This window comes from Petaurus breviceps, unplaced genomic scaffold (assembly GCF_028583685.1).
Source record: "Petaurus breviceps papuanus isolate PSGF00001 unplaced genomic scaffold, PetGlider_PUasm1.0 90564, whole genome shotgun sequence".
NCBI classification, from domain to species: domain Eukaryota; kingdom Metazoa; phylum Chordata; class Mammalia; order Diprotodontia; family Petauridae; genus Petaurus; species Petaurus breviceps.
In genome coordinates this window covers 6,510,877-6,530,629 of record NW_027187275.1, presented here as the reverse complement: position 1 = coordinate 6,530,629, position 19,753 = coordinate 6,510,877, and the positions used below count along the sequence as shown (strand labels likewise).

Genomic DNA, 19,753 nt, shown 5'->3' with positions numbered 1-19,753 from the left:
CAATACTACTTTTGATTTTAGCTTTTCAAAATACTTTTACATCTCCTGCCTCATTTCAAGTTCATTCATGCCAATTTTCTCTCTTCTCTTCCCTCTTTCCTTCCTTTCCCTTCCTCCTTCCCTTTCCTTCTCTTTTCTTGCCTTCCTCCTTCCCTTCTCTTTCCTCTTCTCTTTCCTTTTCCTTTCTTTCCCCATCCCCCATCTCCCTCCCCAACCCCCTTCTCCTCTTTATGGTCACCAAATTTGGAAGTGTATGGTCACCTAGTCCCACTACTGACAGGCATGGGAGCTTTTACCTTTTCTATTTACAATCTAGGCCTCCTTTATCCCCCTCCTTCAGCAGCCTGGTGGCCCTCAGTTCCCAAGGGCTCATCATATTAATGCTAAACTAAGCGTGGACACCAGATTATTCAGTTTTAGCTCACTGGAACTCAGAATTCTCAAGTGAGCCACCAGCTTCAGTCTTCTCAGCAGCAGGGATTACAGGCACATTCCACCACACCCAGCCTGCAAACAGGTTTCTAAAGACCTGTCTGTCTGTTATACCAGAGGGTGATTGGTAGGAACACAGGGATAGACTTCTCAGAATGGGATTAATATTGGTGACTAAATGATCCAGAAAGCCATGGGAGGCTAAGAGGATGTAGTCAGTGAAGTGACTGGGAAAGGCCATGGGAGAGTTGTATGGACACAAAAGCCCTTGTATTCCTGTCTTTGCAGTGGAGAGAGTTAACCCATTCTTCATATCATTTGTGAGGCTCAGCTAAAGTTTGGGGTCACATTTTCCACTGCTGTGGCCTCGCTCTGCCTCCCTTGTCTTCTGTAGAAACCCAAATGGAGGATCTGACTGTACTTCATAACTAGTTATTACACTTAGACTCATGGAAATGAATGGACCTTTAAAGGAATATAAGTCAACTGCATTTTACAGATAAGGAAAACAGACCTGCTGAGGTCAAATGAGTTTCTCCATTTGGACAGTTAGTTGGCTAGAGGGCATATGAGAACAGAATTTTCTCTGAACCTCAGCCTATTTTCTTCATGCTTCTCAATGGGGCAATGGGAAGAATAGTGGACTTGGAATCTGTGGACATGGGTTTGAATCTCATCTATGCTTCTCATAACCTGTGTGACTTTGCGAAAAGTATCTAAAGTCTTGGTTTCTTCATGAGAAATTTGTACTAAATGGACTAAGTTTCTATCTCTAAATCTATAATCTTATGGTCATCAAAGCAGCTAAGTAATGCAGTGGATAGAACACTGGGCCTGGATCAAGGAAGACCTGAATTCAGCTCCAGCCTCAGACAGCAGTTGTGTGACTCTGGGCAAATTACTTAACATCTGTTAGCCTCAGTTTCCTCAACTGTAAAATGAGGATAAAAATAGCACAACTCCCAGGGTTATTGTGAGGTTCAAATGAAGTAATATTTTAAATTTAATTCAATAAACATCAATTAAACACCTACTATGTGTTAGACAGTGTTAAGTAAGCACTGGCAATGCAAAAAGAGGTAAAAACATAGTTCCCACTCTCAAGGAAGCTACAACCTTATGTAAAAGTGCTTAGCATGGTTCCTCTCTCATAGTAGGCACTTAAAGAGCTTGGTTCTTTCCTTACTATGAATATATGGAATCTATTAAAAAAAAAAACCCCAAAACGGGCCATACCTTAAGATGCTCTGCTCTAGAACTTTGGTTTGGTGTTGGTCTTGTTGATTTTGCCTCTGCATTTCCTCTTGTTCTTTCCCACTGTTTATTCCATCCAGGAGCCATTTCTCCCTCAAGGCTTTTTTCTGATACCAGAGAAGAAAGACAAAGATGAGCTCTCAGATTAGTCAGAAGTTTCCTTTATCAAATTAAAATTAAATGAGAGGATTCTGGGAGATGGCTGAGAACTTTCAGCTCTCCAAATTTCCTCCACAGGAAAAGAGACAAAAAAATTGCCTCAGAGGGAATGTAGAGCTGTAGAAATAAGTCAGGGTAAAGCAGTTGTTCTCTTAAGACCATCTAGGATGATCTCAGGAAAGACCCCCCAGGGGCAGAGGCTGAGGGTGAGCACTGAGCAAATACCTCCAAGCCAGCTCTGTGGAATCAATAAACAAGGAGCCCTGGGGGCAGCTGGGGTTGGGAGGCGGCCTTAGAAACTTCTCCTGGACAGTATCGGGGTCTGATTGCTCCGATGAGTTGGAGGAGATTGTAGGGTGTTCCACTGGTGAGGGCCGGGGAGCACAGCTGTGCTGATCAGACCGGTCCTGGGCTGTGACTGTGGGAAGAAGGAGCTAGGACACACCTGGTGAGTGCAGTAGCAGAGGGTGGTGGACCCTGCTGACCCGGCACTTGCAGGAGAACAGAGCCCCTGGTTTCAGTGCCGGGGCAGGGAGGACAGCTGTAGTTTGCAGTCCCGGGAATGACTGCAGAGAGCAAGATAATTTTTGGGACAGCGTCACCCAGGTGGGGGTGGGATGTGGGTGGGGCGGTGTGTGTGTGCTCTAATCATGGTTTAGGAGTGGAGAGGAGAGCCCAAGGTTGACTCTGGGGCAGACCTCAGAAAATAGCGGTAAGAAGGACCTGAAGTTTGGGGCATCATTTCCCATACCTAACGACCACAACTTGATTACACTAGTAATTGCTAAAAATGAACTAAAACAAAACAAAACAAAAAATGAGCAAAGATGAAAGAATCCAATCATAGATAGCCACTATGGGGATTGAGAAGATCTGGGTTCATATTCAGAGGAAGATAATGGAACTAAAAAAGTCACTCCTTTTTTAAATGGAAAGATCAAATGGTCCCAAGCACAAAAAGAGTTCGTAGAAGAACTTAAAAAGGACTTTAAAAATGAAATGAGAGATTGAGGATAAATTAGAAAAAAAAAATCAGGGGTAGTAATCATGATCTTAGACAGTTAAAACTAAAATAGACTTGAACAAAATAGAAAAATAAGCAAACTACATTCTGTCAGCCATATTATTCAATATTGTTTTAGACCATTTAAAATAACTAGACAGTATAAAATACCTGAGAGTATACCTGTCACAACAGACACAGGAACTATATTAATAAACAAAACATTTTTTATACAAATAAAGTCAGATCTAAATAATTGAAGTAATATTTCTTGTTCATGGGTAGGTAAAGACAATATAATAAAAAATGACAAATTTACCTAACTAATCTATTTATGTAATGCCATCCCAATTAAATTACTAAAAAATTCTTACTGACTTAGAAAAAAAATAAGTTTATTTTAAAGAATAAAAGGTCAGGAACTTCAAAGAAACAGGGCAAAAAAGTTGTAAAGGAAGCAGATTCTGTAGTATCAGGTCTTAACTCTATTATGAAGAGAGAACATTGTTAAAGTGTAAAATGGATGATTTTGATTATTTTAAGTTAAAATGTCCTTGTTCAAACAAAACTATGCAGCCAAGAATAGAAGGAATGCAGAATATTAGTAGAAAAGCTTTCATAGATAATGTCTCAGACAAAATGTGATTAGTTTGGAAAATCTTTCGGTATGGGAAATGATGAAGTAGTTGAATAAGAAAAAACCATGGAAAGAATTGGACTTAAGAAGGAAGAAGCTAGCTACCTTCAGAGAAACAGATGACAAGTGAAAATAAGCAGAGTACAGTCTTACATATATTCGTATATGTAAGGTTATATATATAGGTATGTGTTTATATATGTATATGTGTATATAGGTATGTGTTTATATATGTATATGTGTGCATATATCTATATCTGTCTGTCTATCTATCTATCTATCTATCTATCTATCTATCTATCTATCTATATCTCCATTCCACATGTAATTGTAAGTCTTTTTTTTTGGGTGGGGGGAGGGAGAGGGGAAAAAAAGTAAAAAATACAGAGCAGAGAACAAAAGAAAACCTTCAAGGAACCAAAGAAAGAAAAGCTAGACAGCTTGAAACAACATGTACTATTTTTTTTATATAGGTTTTCTTGAAATGGAAATTTATTGTTTTATACTGAATCCTCTCATGTTCTGCTGTGTACATGGCAATTTTTTTCTTTTCTTATTTTGTATTTAAGTTTAAATTAAATTTAAAAACTTAAAAAAACAATTAACATATCTTGATGGCACAGTGGAAAGGGTCATGGATTTGGAGTAAAAAGGATCTGAGTTCAAATTCCAGCTTGCTTTGTTATATAACAACAACAACAACAACAACAACAACAACAACAATTGTTCAGGGTCCACATCCAGAGTGGACCGAGTGAGGCCAGATTTAAACTACGATGGCTCAGAGGATAGAACACTGGGCATGGAGTCAGGAAGACCCAAGTGCAAATCTGGTCTCAGACACTTACCAGCTGTGTGACTCTGGGCAAGTCACTTAACCTTTGTCTTAATCCACTAGAGAAGGAGATAGCAAACCACTCCAGTATCTTTGCCACGAAAACACCATGTACAGTATGGTCCACAGGTCACAAAGGGTCAACACAACTAATGACTGAACAACAACAACTTCCTGACTCCTGGTCCAGTGGACACACACACTCGACACCCTCCCCCGCTTCCCACACATACTCATACATTCTTGTCTCCCCAGGCTAGACTAAAAATTCCTCGAAAGCAAGGACTGTTCCACTCTTTGTGACCCCGTTGGCTAGCACAATGCCCATCACATAGAAGGACATTAGATAATTACTTAGCCAGTCTGATCCTCAGACATCTGACATGGAATTTGTCACCTTGCTAGGTCTGCACATTTTCTGGCTTATATTGCATTGGCAAAGCCTTCAAGAACCCTTGATCACTTCCATGAAGAGGTGAGGCTTTGGAATTGTGGTTTAGAAGAGGTCAGCATCATCTGTAGAAGCAACCTTTGAGGTCATTCACATTGGCACTTAATCATATCTTTGTTACTCTATCTTTGTTCCTGTGCATCTTGTCTCCCTAGAAGGAAGGCAAGTTCTTCAGGGGCAGGGACCTTATCTTATACTTCTTTTGTGTCCATCATAATGCCTGCCACATCATGGAGCGTATAATAGGTAGATATTTGTTAGATTAAATAGAGTAGAATGGTAGATGCAAACTCTTATGAGAACTGGACCAAAAGTTGAGGTGGGTGGTTCAGCCTACAACACTTGGTCTTATGCCATTACACTTCTTGTCTTTTGTCCAATTAATTCCAATGCAACTGGAAATTTATTAAGCAACTATTTTGCACAAGACATTATGATGGGTTATAAAGCCAAAAGGAAAACAAAACAACACAACACTATTTCTGTCTTTTCATCGTGCACTGGAAGTGGGGGAGGGAGAAGAAAACATCTTAATAGTTAAGTATGTATACACACATATACCATAATTTGAAGAGAAAGAGAGTACTAACTACTAGGGTTATTTATAAATGAAAGAAATAAGTAAGCTCTTCTGTAAAGATAAGGACAACTTGGGACAGATTTTAGTAGAATATGTAGATTACCTTAGGAGGTGATGTAGTACAGTAGTAAGAGAGTTTTCTCAAGATTCAGAGGACCTAGATTCAAAGTCCACTTTTGATACTGCCTGTATGACCTTAGGCAAGTCATTTAACTTTCTTGGGTAAAATGTGGTGTGATGGGGCTTGGACCAGAAGGCCTCTCAAGTCCCCTCTAGTTCTAAATCTATGATTGCATGAAAAAATAATTATTCTGATGCTAATACTTAGTTACATTTCAATTCAATAAAATCCAACTCATTCTATGCTGGGAATACAGAAATGAAAAAAAAAATACAAACAGTACCTAACCTTAAGGAACTTATTGTCCCCTAAAGGGATTGTGTGTGTGTGTGTGTGTGTATGTATGTATGCACATGGATTACTGAAATAAAAGGTAGAGGGTGATGGGGCAAAGGAAAGATCTAAGACACAGACCTCTAGGAATATTTGAGGATAAAGATTATGCTTTCAGCTAGGGTGGCGATGGGTAGGCTGATCAGGAAAGGCTTTATCAAGAATATGACTTGAAATGAGGCTTCAATAAGGAGAAGGTACTCGAAAGGTAGATATGAGAAATCTATATATGCTTATAGATGTATTTTTTGTCTCCTCTCATTAGAATATATTTGCTGAGAGTAGGGATTTTTACACCCATTGAATTTGCATTCCTTATGCCTACTACAGTGTGTGGCACATAGTAGGCACTTAATAAGCAATTGTTGATTGATAGATTGATGAGGAAGGTGGGCATTCCAGGCAAGAATGGTAGGCAGGGCAAATGATCAGAGATGGAGATGTTTTGTTTGTAGAAGCTAACCAAAACACAGTTCCTGCAGTATGAGATAAGTCTGGAAAGGTAAGTCAGAGCCAAATTGTGAAGGGCAGCGAATGCTAAGTGGAACAATTTGTACTTCTGACAAAAATCTAGTTCAGACTACTTCTATAGAAAAGTACTTTTGTTTAGTAGTTCTACATAACTAGATAATTAATGACTACAACTATAACCACATGGATGAAGGAACTTTTTCTTTTCTCCTTCAGAATTTCTCTTTCACAGAGGATAGAGACGAGGCATGTGATTTCACTGGCATGGGGAACTACTTGCTGAGCAGACTCCCTCTACTTTATAAGGTTAGCACATTCTCTGCTAATTATGGTCATAGAGATTTGTCTAGAGAACCAAGAAGTGAAATGGGTCACAGAGCCCGTATGTGTCAGAGGTGGAATCTGAATACAGGTTGTCCTGGTTTCAAGGTCAGTTCTCAATGCCTCTCATGTGCTAAGATTTAGGAGAGAAGCAGGTAGTAAAAATTTTATGTCTTTCTTCTTAATAAAAAAGTTGTCAGAAATGACATTTATGAAAACTTGCATTTAGGTCTTTACATCAAACCTAATTAGGGTGGTTGGTATTTCATGGTTACCAAAGAAATAGCCATTTGGGCCAAATGGTAACCAAGAAAAAAATGCCTTTTATGTTTTGTAAAGCATGTTACATATATTATCTTGTTTTATTTTGGCAACAATCATATGAAATAGCATGTAAGGATATTTTATTATGTCTCTTATTTAGATAAAGAAGCTAAGGTTCACAGAAGTTTAGTGTTTTGTCTGTGGCCACCAAGTGATGGACAGGCAGATTAATTGCTCCTTCCTGGACACAATATTCAGGACCTTACCTAAACTTCTTTGTTTGTTTGTTTGTTTTTCCTTTTGGTTTAGATCTGTGACTTCCTTTATGTGAGAATTCCCAGGATGGAAGCACCCTCCACTGAGGCAGATCAGTAACAACTCCTAGTAACATGTAGTCTTCGAGTTGCCTGGGGACTGAGAGGTTCAGTGACTTGCCCACAGCCACACAGCTAAACTACAGTTATCCCTTCCACTCACAGGGCTTAAGGATGAGGTGACCCTGCAGTCTGGAAAATCCATGTAAAAATTTTTGACTTTTCCTTTGTAGCAGAGAAGTCTTATTTTTTTTTCTTTTTCTTTTATGGGGTGTTTATGGTACCTTATTGTAAAATTTGGGTTAAATATTTGCTCATAGGCTCTGTGTCATCTTCTGGCCTTCATATGTTGTCTGTGGCTTCCACAAAACTTCCCCCAAAATTCTCACTCAATTTTTTATGGTGACCTGTGATATATTGAAACCACAATGGGGAAAGTCACAATGTGGAAGGGATATCTGTATATCAGAGTCAGGTCTTCCTAACTCCAAGGCCAGTCCTTTATATGCCTATGCTTAACCATTTGGAAATGAGTGTACCTTGCTTGTGTCGGTACAGGAAACATATGTAGAGCCCCACATATCAGTGTCCTAACACTTGTCCCCAGAGTTATCTCAGTCCTTAACTATAATCACTCTACTATTTGCAAAAATGTTTTCCAAAGGCTTGGTTAACATGTACTTATGAAGGCCAATACTGATCTCTCAGGGTCTGTGAGAGATTCAGTGAATAAATATACCAATAATTGTAGGACTCTTCTTGTCTACCTGCTCATTTTCACATGACAGGACTTGTAGTAGGTAATAATGTGAAACAAGAATAGATGATGCTGTCAAAATAAATTACAGTCCTCCCAAACAACTTATAGGGACAATTTCAGCCAATTACATCCATAGAACTATCGCTAAGACTCAGGTAGTAAGTTGTTTCTGCTCAGAGATGTTGACTCATGAGACTGAAGTGAGCAAGCTTCTTGTGGCATATCCAGGTTAGCTTGGGGCCACATTCATGTAGCCTTGGTCTGGTGAAGAACAAGGGTAATTCTGACTTTAGATCAACATGAACTCCAATCGGTATAACTTCAGGATCACAGTTCACAAAATGACATGTACTTTAGGAGGAAAAAGTCTTCTGAGCTTTATAAATGTAAAATAAATCCACTTGTATGGTGAAATCAAAATAATATTTTACCATCCTGTCTGAGGACAGAGCTTCTATTGAAACCCAACTCTCCCAACTCAGAAATTTCAATGTTTTTTACTACATGATGACAACATCTGGAGAGTTCCTTTCCCTCCAGCTGCTAGTGTCTCCCCATTAATTAACTTGTATTTACTTTGCATATATTTTATATATGTGTGTGTATACGTGTATTCTACCAGTAGAATGTAAGTCATTTGAGTGTGGATACTACTTTACTGTTGTCTTTCTGTCTTCAACATCTAAAATGGTGTCTGGCAAACAGTAGGTACTAAATTGAAGCTTATTGAATGACATGGATTTGAATTGTGGCTGTGCCGTTTATTATCTGTGTGATCTTGGGCAAGTTTTATAACCTCTCTAGGCCTCAATTTCCTCATCTGTAAGATAAGGAAGTTGTACTAGATGACCTCTAAATCTATGATCTTATAAGCCTACAATCAGGAGACCTGATACAAATACCACAAGGGTTGTTCTTGCTTTATTATTATCATCATATTAGACAATAATGACTCATTTTCAGAGGGCATTTAAAGTTTGCAAAGAACTGTACATACATTTTCTCCTTTGATCCTAAAGAGATCATGATGACTATTTGGGCTAGGCAGAGAGCAATAATAATAGTTTATTTTTACAGAGTTCCCAACAGTTTGCAAAAAAAAAATTAATATAAATTTCATGGAATCAAAACAATTTCATTTTACTTTCATATTGTTTATAGATAAGCATACAAAATGGATTGATTTGGAATAACTTAAAAGACAATATTTTTTTCAAGACAGTTTGTGTCACTGGAAAGTCTGAAATAATGTGCAGAATTAAGATATTTTGTCTTTTTCAGAGAAAGATACTTTAAAAAAACTTAACTGAAACACTTAAGTAATTCATTGAAGTTGTAGTAGTAGTAGATTCAGGTATTAGATATTCCTTAGTATCATGAATTAGGGCAGTGAGGTGTCTCAGCAAATAGAGTGCAGGCCTGGAGTTAGGAAGACTCATCTCCCTGAGTTCAAATCTCAACTCAGACATTTACTAACTGTGTGATGGGCAAGTCACTTAACTCTGTTTGCCTCAGTTTCCTCATCTAAAAAAATGACTGGGAAAGGAAATGGCAAACCATTACAGTATCTCTGCCAAGAAAAGCCCAAATGGGGTCACGGATATTCAGACATAACCAAAAAATGACTAAAAAGCATCATGATTTGAAAGAACTTTAAGAAAGAACTAATAGTCTTGATTTAGTATTTGTTCCTGAATGTCTGAACTTTTGTCCATATTGCCATGTCAATTACTATTTGGAGTCAATAAGATACATTTTGTGTGATAAGTCTCTATCATAGTTCAATGCTGCTAAACCTGTATGAAGGATCCTTTTCTACTATACCGTGTGCATGAATTACCTTGTGTCTAGGGATCCAAAGAATATCAATCGATAACTTCCATGTTCCAAAACTCCTCTGAGAGGTAATTTTTGTTTTGGTTTTAGATGGGAGGATAGTTTTTTAGATGTGTTTGTATTGTTTCAGTCTACTGAAATGTGTAGCATTCGGGCGAGATGGTGAAAGCAAGAGTTAGTGGACTAGGACAAGAGAGGAGGAAGTAGAAGTCTAGAAGACAGTGAGATTGGGAAATGTGAATGGGGCCAGGAGAGACTTGTGACCTGGCAAGTATTTTTTTGGAACTGAAGTTCTTAGACCAGTTGGCACCTACTCTGCACCTAATCTAGGTGTTAGGCCAAAGAAAAGAGCTTTGGATAGTTAATGATTCTCTCTATTGGCTAGAAAGATATGATGTATTGAATTGTAAGAAGTGTTCTAAGTAAGAACTCTGAGATTTCTCACATCTTGGTAATAATACAAATCATAATAATCTTAGAACAGAAGGAGAACTTGGAGATCAAGCAGTCTAACTTGGTACCGTACTATACCCCACCCCACCCCACTCATGCCATTTTACATATAAAGAAATTGGGGAAGGGATGGCTAGGTGGCACAGTAAATAGAGCACCAGCCCTGGAGTCAGGAGGACCTGAGTTCAAATCTGGCCTCAGACACTTAACACAAAAACTAGCCATGTGACCTTTGTCAAGTTGCTTAACCCCAATTGCCCTCCAAAAAGCAAAAAAAAAAAAAAAAAAAGAAATTGGGGCCCATGGAGGTTAAGGGATTTGCCCAAAGTCACATGGGTAGAAGTAGATTTGAGACTGGAATTGGGATTTCTGATGCCCTGTCAGAAACTTTTTCCATTTCACCACAGGATGAGCCCTTAGTTCTCTAAGACATAAATCTTTCCCTTCCCTCCCACATGCAAAGCTTCAACTGATGTCATTGTCCTACAGATCTTATCTGTATATTAGGAAATACATTATTCCAGGGAAATTGGGCCTTGGCAGCAAAAAATGCCAAGTACCAGACATAATAACCACTAGGAAGTGGGGAGGGGTCAGATTGAAATGGTTTAATGGGTTTCAAATACCAATTATCTTTAATTATTTGTGGAAGGAATTTCCATTCTAGAACAGATTGGACTAGATGACTTAGGTCCTAATTCAGTTCAGTTCATAAGATCATAGATTTAGGGCTAGATGAGGACTTAGGAATCCTCAGATCCAATTCCCTGATTTTACAGATGAGAAAAATGAAACTCAGAAAGGTAAGGTGACTTACCAAGGTTGCACAAGAAGGAAGTCCGTGGTAGATCTGGGATTCACAGATCAGTGAATTAATAGCACAGTATTTTTCTTGTAGTAAGTATTTAATTAATGTTTATTCTTTCATTCATTCACTCAAACCTAGGTCCTCTGCTCCAAATCTAGTACTCTGTCCATTGTACCATACATACTGTTTCTCTCTAACTTTGATAGGTATATGTTAATTGCCCAGTATGGGCTAGGAGCTAGCATCCAAAGAAAAGAAGAAAACAATTCTGCCTTCTAGGAGCTTACATTATATTGGGCAGATACTGCATGTGCAAAGGTAAGTAAACATGAAATATACATTGAGCAAGTCAAGAGGGGGAATTCACTGACACCCGGGGATCTGCAAAGGTCTTGTGTAGAGGAGATAGTGCCTGAGCTTTGCTTTATGAAGCTCAGGAGTCTGACTCCAGCTTGTATTCTCTGATTAGGCACCATAAATATAAACTGGCTAAATAATCTTTACAGAAAAAAGAAAGAGAAACGCCAAGATACCTTTTTGCCTGCAAGAAGGATCCCATCTCAAGGATTATTGATTTGATTCAAGTTGATACAACTCAATTCCACAAACATATAAAATGTTCCTACAATTGAATGCTAGGTTTGAATTTTGTTTATTAGACAATATGGAACCACTGAAGATTTTTGGGCAGTAGAGTGATGGGACTAGATTTGGGCACAAGGAAAATGAATGAACAGAGGCATAAAGAATAAATTGAAAGAGGGATAGAGTAGAGGCAGGGAGACTGTTGAGGAGGCAATTGTAACTGCCCAGGTAGGTGACAATCAGGAGTGTGGTGGTACTGGGAGCAAAGCAGAGGGTTTAGTTAATATATTCATGCATATGACTCCCATATCTGTATATTCAACCTTATTCTTTCTCTTGAGCTCCAGTTCTACATCACCAACTACCTTTAGAATGAAATACAAAATCTTCTGTTTGACATTCAAAGTTCTTCAAAACTAGACCTTGACTTCCTATTTATTCTTAAACTCTTATCCCTTCAGCATATTCTATACTGGCTTACTTGCTGGTACTGGAATGGGACACTCCATCTCTCGTCCCTGTGACTTTGCCCTGGCTTGGGATGCTCTGTTCCCTTCAAAATCCAGCTCAAATCCCACCTTCTGAAGGAGATCTTTCCCAGTCCTCCCAGCTGCTAATACCTTCCCTTCTCAGATTGCTTTTTTTCCTATTCTCCATATTTTGTTTGTAGTACCTAGTTATTTATCTGTTGTCCTCCCAATTTGAATGTAAACCCCTTGAAAGCAGGGACTGGGTTTTTTGACTTCCTTTATATCTCCATCCTTTAGAACAGTGCCCAGGATACTTAATAAATTTGACTTGAATGACTAATAGATATAAGAGATTTTAAAGAGGTCTGTTTATCCATGTCCTCAGTTCAGGTACATATTCTTTCTTCCTTACTTTTCACTGATGGGACCCATCATTTTTTTTTTTTTTGCCTTTTGGAGGGCAATTGGGGTTAAGTAACTTGCCCAAGGTTACATGGCTAGTTTTTTTTGTGTGGGTATTAAGTGTCTGAGGCTGGAACCAAACTTGGGTCCTCCTGACTCCAGGGCCAGCACTTTACTCACTGCACCACCTAGTGGCCCCAACCCATCATTTTTTCAACCCACAACCCTGTATCCCTGTGCTCCTCCTGGGACAGAATGCCCAGGAGAACCCAAGTGTGACTTTCTTTTTCAATTAAGATGAAGCTTACTTCACTTTTTTTGTTTTGGCAGATAAAGACCTGTAATTCAGCACATATGGCACTTTGACAATTCATTTAACTAGAATATAACAAGATCATCCATATTTCAAGAAAAGAACTTGTATTCTTAGACTTTGCAAAAGAAATATCCTTGGCAGACTTGCTTTTTTTTTTTGCTTTTTGGAGGGCAGTTGGGGTTAACTGACTTGCCCAAGGTGACACGGCTAGTTTTGTGTTAAGTGTCTGTGGCTGGATTTGAATTCAGGTCCTCCTGACTCCAGGGCCGGTGCTGTATTCACTGCGCCACCTAGCCGCCCCAGACTGTTGCTTTTTGCTTTGCAAAACATAATACGTTTATGTGTAACTTTATCTTTTCCTTCAGTGTATAAGTTGGAGAGAAGAATTGCAAATGAGGGAGAAAGAGGAAGAGGGAAAAGAAGAGAAAGAGGAGAGAGAGGGAGAGATGGCCTGTTTGTGTTTAGGGGAAGGAGAAATGGGGGCTGAAAAAGAGAGGATCAAGGCATCTTACTTTTACTCCTTGGGGAGTTCTCTTTTTGTTACCTAGAAGCAAAAATTCCTTTAGAAAACCTTTAAAGAACTATGTGGGAGGGAGAGAAACCCTGGTCAGAATCAGTAGCAGGTAGAAAAGGAAACAAACAGGCTGTGGAAGAAAAGAAGGTACTGGTGAATGACAGACAAGTCTATTAGAATCTCTTCTTGTGGGGAAGGACTTTCTATTAGCAGCAACAGTACATGACCCCAAGATGAAACAGCTTGTACCTCATCCCTGTCTTGCTGGAGCCCCTTGGAGCCCCTTGCAGAGTCAGTGATGGCTCCTGCATCTGTGGTCTAGAGTGGGGTGGGGGAGAGTCCCTGTTTCCATTTCTTGATCGGACTTTTCCTTTCACTTTAGGGAAGGGCAATGCACATTTCTGGAATCCTAAGTTGGAACTGTGAAGACATTTTCCCATAGAAATGTCATTACACATGGTAATTAAGTTCTACTATTAGTGGTTAGTATTAGTGTAGAATTCCATTTCAGGGGTGGAATGAAGCAGTCTTCTGTAGGATAGGAATAGAAGTACCATGAAGGACAGTGTTTTTATGAGAAAATTCTGAATTCTAAACAACTTTTGGAACACAACTCATGAGTAAGTTGGATGCTGCCTACCTAGTTAGCTGGTACGTTAGGATATCCATTTACTTAATGGTGGTGCATGAGTACATTGAAAACATCCCATAGTGGCCATTTTTTTTCCTGGACTGAGATCCAGTCCCTGGAAGAATGCAAGAGTGTTATTGAAATGTGATCTTTGGGACAGGAAGGGTCTAATGGGCTTGCCTCACTATATGATGCAGCTTGAGCTCTATTCATATCACAGAAGCACAGAATTTCAATTGGGAATGGCAAAGAGTTTCCTCAGTCTCATCTCCTTTAAGTGTTTTTCAAGTCTCAGTCTGAAGACTTCCAGTGATAGGAAAGCCACTTCCTACTGAGGTCACCCAGTACTCTTTGGGAGAACTCTAGTTGTTAGGAAGTGTTTTTTTTTTTTTTCCCTGACATCAATTCTAAATTTGTCCCTTTACAAATTGCTACTCATTACACCTGGTTTTTCCTTTTGGGGTTAGGCAGGGCAAATTAAATCCCTCTTCTATGTAATGATAGCCTATATAATTATCCCATGACCTGTTGATATTTCATCTTTTTGCCCAGAGTACATGCTTCTTTTTCTGGACATGTCCTGGCTCTCCTCTCCACTCATATAAGTTTAATTTGACATCTGTGAACAAGATATTAACTATCCTTGGAAAAATTCTATTTGTATAATATAAAGTATCTATTTAAATGTGGTTAAGGGGGAAATGTAGGAGGAAAGAAGACCATTATAATCTTGATTTACTTCCCTTTAGTGAGGGCCTTTTCAACCATCAATGCTATGGATTTAACAAACCTTGCCAAATTTAACCAACATTTATAGACATGCTTCCTTTATGTCGCCAAACTGGCTTATAACTTTATTTCACGGATCCATTAAGCTAATTGATAGAAGTCCTGCCAGATAAAAACAGTCTCCTGCTTCAGGCTGTTCACAAGGAACTATTGTTTGTCATTTGGTTGCATCCTGTTACCAAGCTACATAATGAAATGTTGAGACCTAGTGTGCTCCAATTATTAAAGGAACACACCCAATGGAAGATGTAAAGTCTGATTTTTGAACTAGTTTATTTCTGTCTATGATCTCATGTTTGATTAAAACAGAACAACCCTTAAAAAACCGGAGCTGTGTTCAGACAACAGCACACTAAGCTTTGAAATACACCCATCCTTGAGTGAGATAAATGCTTGCCTGTTCCATACCTCTGGGCTCTCATTGATTTCAAAAGGAGCTTCTTGCCAGAATTAGATCCTTATGGTATTTGGCCAAGACTGTCAGGGGTGAAATCCTTGAGGCTAGTTTCTCAAAGTTACCCAGCAAATATTGGGAAATTCAGAAATAATAGAGGAAACCATATTTTTAAACATATTTCCTGTGTCTAGAAGACATTAGCCTCATATGCAAATATTAGTAGTACATGGACTTTCCTTATGCTTATTAGAGAGTTAATAGAGCAACATGGGTTTTTTCCTTCCCCCAATGGAGATTTTATGTTGAATTGTTAGCACCATTAGGAAAGACATACAATCTCATTGAAATGGGAGTCCAAAGTTACCTTCAAATGCTGGTGTTTTAGCTTTTCTTCCTCTACTTTCAGGCGCTTTTGTGAGATTTCTTCTTGCAATTTCCTTTTGTCCTGAAATGGAAAAAAATCCATAATTCATTTTTACAATTAACTTAAATATCTCACTCTGCTGTTGATGTCATTTGCATGCTGTTGGGTTGGGTCAAAGCCCCACAGGGTGGGGGGGGACACACATATTTTAAGACAAAAAAAAGTAAAATGAGATTAAGAAAAACTCTTGAGAGAAACACAAGCTTCCACTTTAAAAATTCATTTAAATAAACCTGTTATTTATTTCTCTAGCCAGTCTTCCCTTCCTTTTTGTTCTCTTTTAACCTAATGTTGAGAATCTTTAGCATGAGTATATGGAATTGAATGACTTATTGGATGAAAACATTTTAAGGAGACAATTTTTTTTTTTTTGCTTTATTAAGCAATCAGGGTTAAGTAACTTGCTCAAGGTTACACGGCCAGTTATTTCTGGGTGTGGTGCTGAGTGTCTGAGCCCGGGATTCGATCTCCAGGTCGTCTCAACACTGGAGCTGGTGCTCTTACTCGCTGAGCCACCTGGCCGCCCCTAAGGAGACAATTTTAAAACAGAGATGGTAGCATCAAATGAGAGAAGTCTTTTTGGCATAGGAAATTACATGGAACAATGTACTGATGGAAAAGAACAAGGAAGCTATTAGGGGGTAAGGCCTGGTAGGGCATAGGGAACAGGAAGGAGAGCCTGTTGAGATTTAGATAGGGAAGAAGGTTAGAAACTTGGTAAATTTCCTACTTAGCAGAATTGTATTGTTAACAGTTAGGAAAAAAAAGGGCAGAGATGAAGTGTAATAATACTAAATTTGTTTCTATGCAGAGGTAAAGGTGAATGGATCCAGTAATGGTATGTTAGTGCTTGAGATCATATTTCTATCACAGTATCAATGACTATGAGATATGACTGTCAAGTAAGGAGACAAAATTTCAGCAAAAATATCAGAGCTTCTTCAAAGTATCTATTATGATAAAATATACACTTATTCTAATAATGCTACAATTGTTCCCATCATTCTCAGCACCTTTTTGGCAACTGTGTTCAGAGTCCAAGTTAAATTAAATTTGACAAGTATTTATTCTACATGCAAGGGATTTTGGTAAACACTAGGGATATGAAGAGATGGAAAATGATACTTGCCCTGAAAGACTTTAAATTTGCTTTTGGGTCAGGGGTGTGGTTACAGGAATTGTTACTTAAGTATACATAGCACTTTAAGATTTGCAAAGCACTTTATAGAGAGGACCTCAGTTGATTTCCCATAATAATCCTTTGAGATTGGTGCCATTATTAGCCCCACTTTACTTATCAGAGCCTAGTTGGACTGAGTGGCTTACCTAAAGCCATAAAATTAATAAGTATCTGAGATAGGGTACGATTCAGATTCAGATATTCCTGATTCTGGGCCCTATACTCCTCTGCCTTCTGGATGGCATATTTTTTTTTTTGAGGGGGAATTTGATTTTTCTAGAGTCAGAAGTGAGCTTGATCCAAGATGGGGAATACTGTGTTTTATTCCCAACTATATAACTTTGCTATAACTGAAGAAATAAGAACAATGTAGTGTGACTTATACTGAAGGCCATTCCAAAAGAGATTTCTTTTCTTTTTTTAAGCAATTGGGGTTAAGTAACTTGCTCAAGGTTACACGGCCAGTTATTTCTGGGTGTGGTGCTAAGTATCTGAGCCCGGATTCAATCCCCAGGTCATCCCGACACTGGGGCTGATGCTCTTACTCACTGAGCCACCTGGCCGCTCCTAAGCAATTGGGGTTAAGTAACTTGCTCAATGTTACACAGCCAGGTGTTTCTGGGTGGGTGCTAAGTGTCTGAGCCTGGATTTGATCCCCAGATTATCCCGACACTGGGGCCGGTGTTCTTACTTGCTGTGCTACCTGGCCGCCCCCCAAAGGAGATTTCTAAAAAAACATCTTGAGAAGGGGCAGCATTTTGGAAGAAGGGTACAATTTTCCAAGATGACTGTAAATGGGCATGTCATGCTTCAGTTTTAAGCACGGTCCTTACTGTGTGTAAGAAGATAATGTGATTTTATCAATGTTATCTATGGGAAGAGCCCTGCTTCAATTTCAGGGGCCTCTTCTTTACAACTGTACTTTTGAGACCGGGCCAAAGAGAGCTGAGGCTACTTTGAAAACCATGATAAATCAGTTCCCTCCTTGATCTTTGAGACATCATTCAAGCAATGCAGAATTTCTCTTTACCCCTAGCAGTGAAGACTGATAATTGTGAGGGAGGCAGCTTGATACAGTAGAAAGAATACTGGCTGTGGACTTTGAGGGCTTGAGTTCAAATCCCACTTCTGATACTACTTATGGAACCTTGGAAGAAACTAACTTCTCTGAGCCTCAGTTTTCTTATCTATAAGAAGAGGGGGTTAACAAGCTGGCCTCTTGAATACCTTCCACTTCCAAATTAATGATTTTATGGCATTGTCTTCATTTTTCCTTTTATACCACTAGGACCCTGAATGCCACCAATATAGATGTCCACAAATGATAAACAAATGAAACGGTCCATAGGATGAAGTGTTCATGTCATGAAGAATCCCTTCACCCTGAGCAATGCCTTTGCCCTCTACAGAAAATGGGATTGTTTGGAGAGTGGCCCTTGGGATCAGCAAAGTCTTATAAAAGGCAATGGATGTGGCCAGAGGTGGGAACAGGGATCAGAGACATTTTGGGACCAGAAGATTCATCCTGATGCTGTTAATACATCTAGCAATTGAAGACTAAATGTAGTGAATATTATGTATCAATCAGAAAGGGCAAGGTTCTTCACTCTGGCCCCCAAAGTATAAGGTAAATGTTTGGGGAAGTTTACATTTTGTTTTAAGATACATTTTTATCACAAGCTATTGCTTATTATTATATATATAGCAAAATTAAAATAAAAAACATTGAAGTCTGTTAAAATTATAAAAGATGTGCTCATTTGAAAACCATTGGCCTCAATTTTTTTCAAATTGAAAAATTGGCATCAAGGATATTTAAAATGTGTGTTAATTCTCATAAGTAGTGTACCAAATTTCAGAAAATCATTCACCACTTTCAAAGGATATTGTAGAATGTAAGCCAGACATAAAACAACAGGGATTGATTTGAAACACAGACTTCAATACATTTAATTATCTCTATCCCCAAGATGTCTACTGGAGATAGAATGCTTCTATTGAATCCACTGAACCAGTAATCTATTTATATTATTAGCATACCAAATAACAATAACAATGATAATTGGCACTTATTGATTTGCCTTATGGTTTACAAAGTATTTTACATATGGTATCTCATTTGCTTTTTATATCAGTCCTGTGAGTTGGGTAGTGTAAGTTTTATTGTTCCCATTTTTTTTTGTTTGCTTTTTGGAGGGGGGAAGGATGGGCAATTGGGGTTAAGTGACTTGCCCAAGATCACATGGCTAGTTAGTGTTAAGTGTCTGAGGCCAGATTTGAACTCAGGTCCTCCTGACTCCAGGGAGCGCACTCTAGTCACTGTGCCACCTAGCCTCCCCTGTTCCTATTTTTCAGAAGAGGAAATGGAGGCTTAAAGAGGTTAAATGATTTGCTGAAGATCACATGTGGCTGTTTCCATTACATCATGCTATCACTTATAAATATGCCTAATTAATAATTTTTATCGACATTATCCACTATGAATAAGTCAAATTATTATTATTCCTTCAAAAAGTTTTGAACAATTGCATAATTTTCTGTCTTTCTGGCTCTGTCCATCCCAGTAGTCAATCCCCCAAAAGTCCAGTTGTCTAAAAGGATGCCTTTTTTTTCTTTGAAAATGATGTGAAACTAATATCAATGTGATTCTAAGCATATAAGAGCCTATAACACACTATCATATTAAATCAAGTAATATGATTAGTATAATCTGTACCATATATACAAACATTCCATCCTATGGATCACTTAATCTGTTTATTAAATGTTAGCATTTATAGTCATGGCATTTTTATAATAAAATATATTAAATTATTGTTAAACAATATAATATATATTATTATATTAAAATAAATATATAATAAAAATTAAATATTTTTTTTAAATGCTGAATATTAACAGTGAGACAGTTTTGTCGCATACACAGCTCTGCTGTCTATAGTACATGGGATGAGAAGACAAAACAATGAGCCAGTGCAATATGTCTTTCTGGGTCAACCAGCTTTTTCTATAA

At 38.4% G+C, this 19,753-nt stretch overlaps 1 long non-coding RNA gene across 1 annotated transcript in view; it reads right to left on the bottom strand.

Annotated features, from left to right (window-relative positions):
* Window positions 1-210: 210 nt before the first annotated feature.
* Window positions 211-19,753, bottom strand: part of LOC138142347 (uncharacterized) — a 35,753-nt gene continuing 16,210 nt past the window's right edge. Inside the window, exons 2-3 of the long non-coding RNA XR_011163414.1 lie at window positions 15,501-15,581; window positions 211-1,793 (exon numbers count right to left, since the gene is read on the bottom strand). This is a non-coding gene — a long non-coding RNA (uncharacterized lncRNA). The remainder of the gene's footprint in view (window positions 1,794-15,500; window positions 15,582-19,753) is intronic.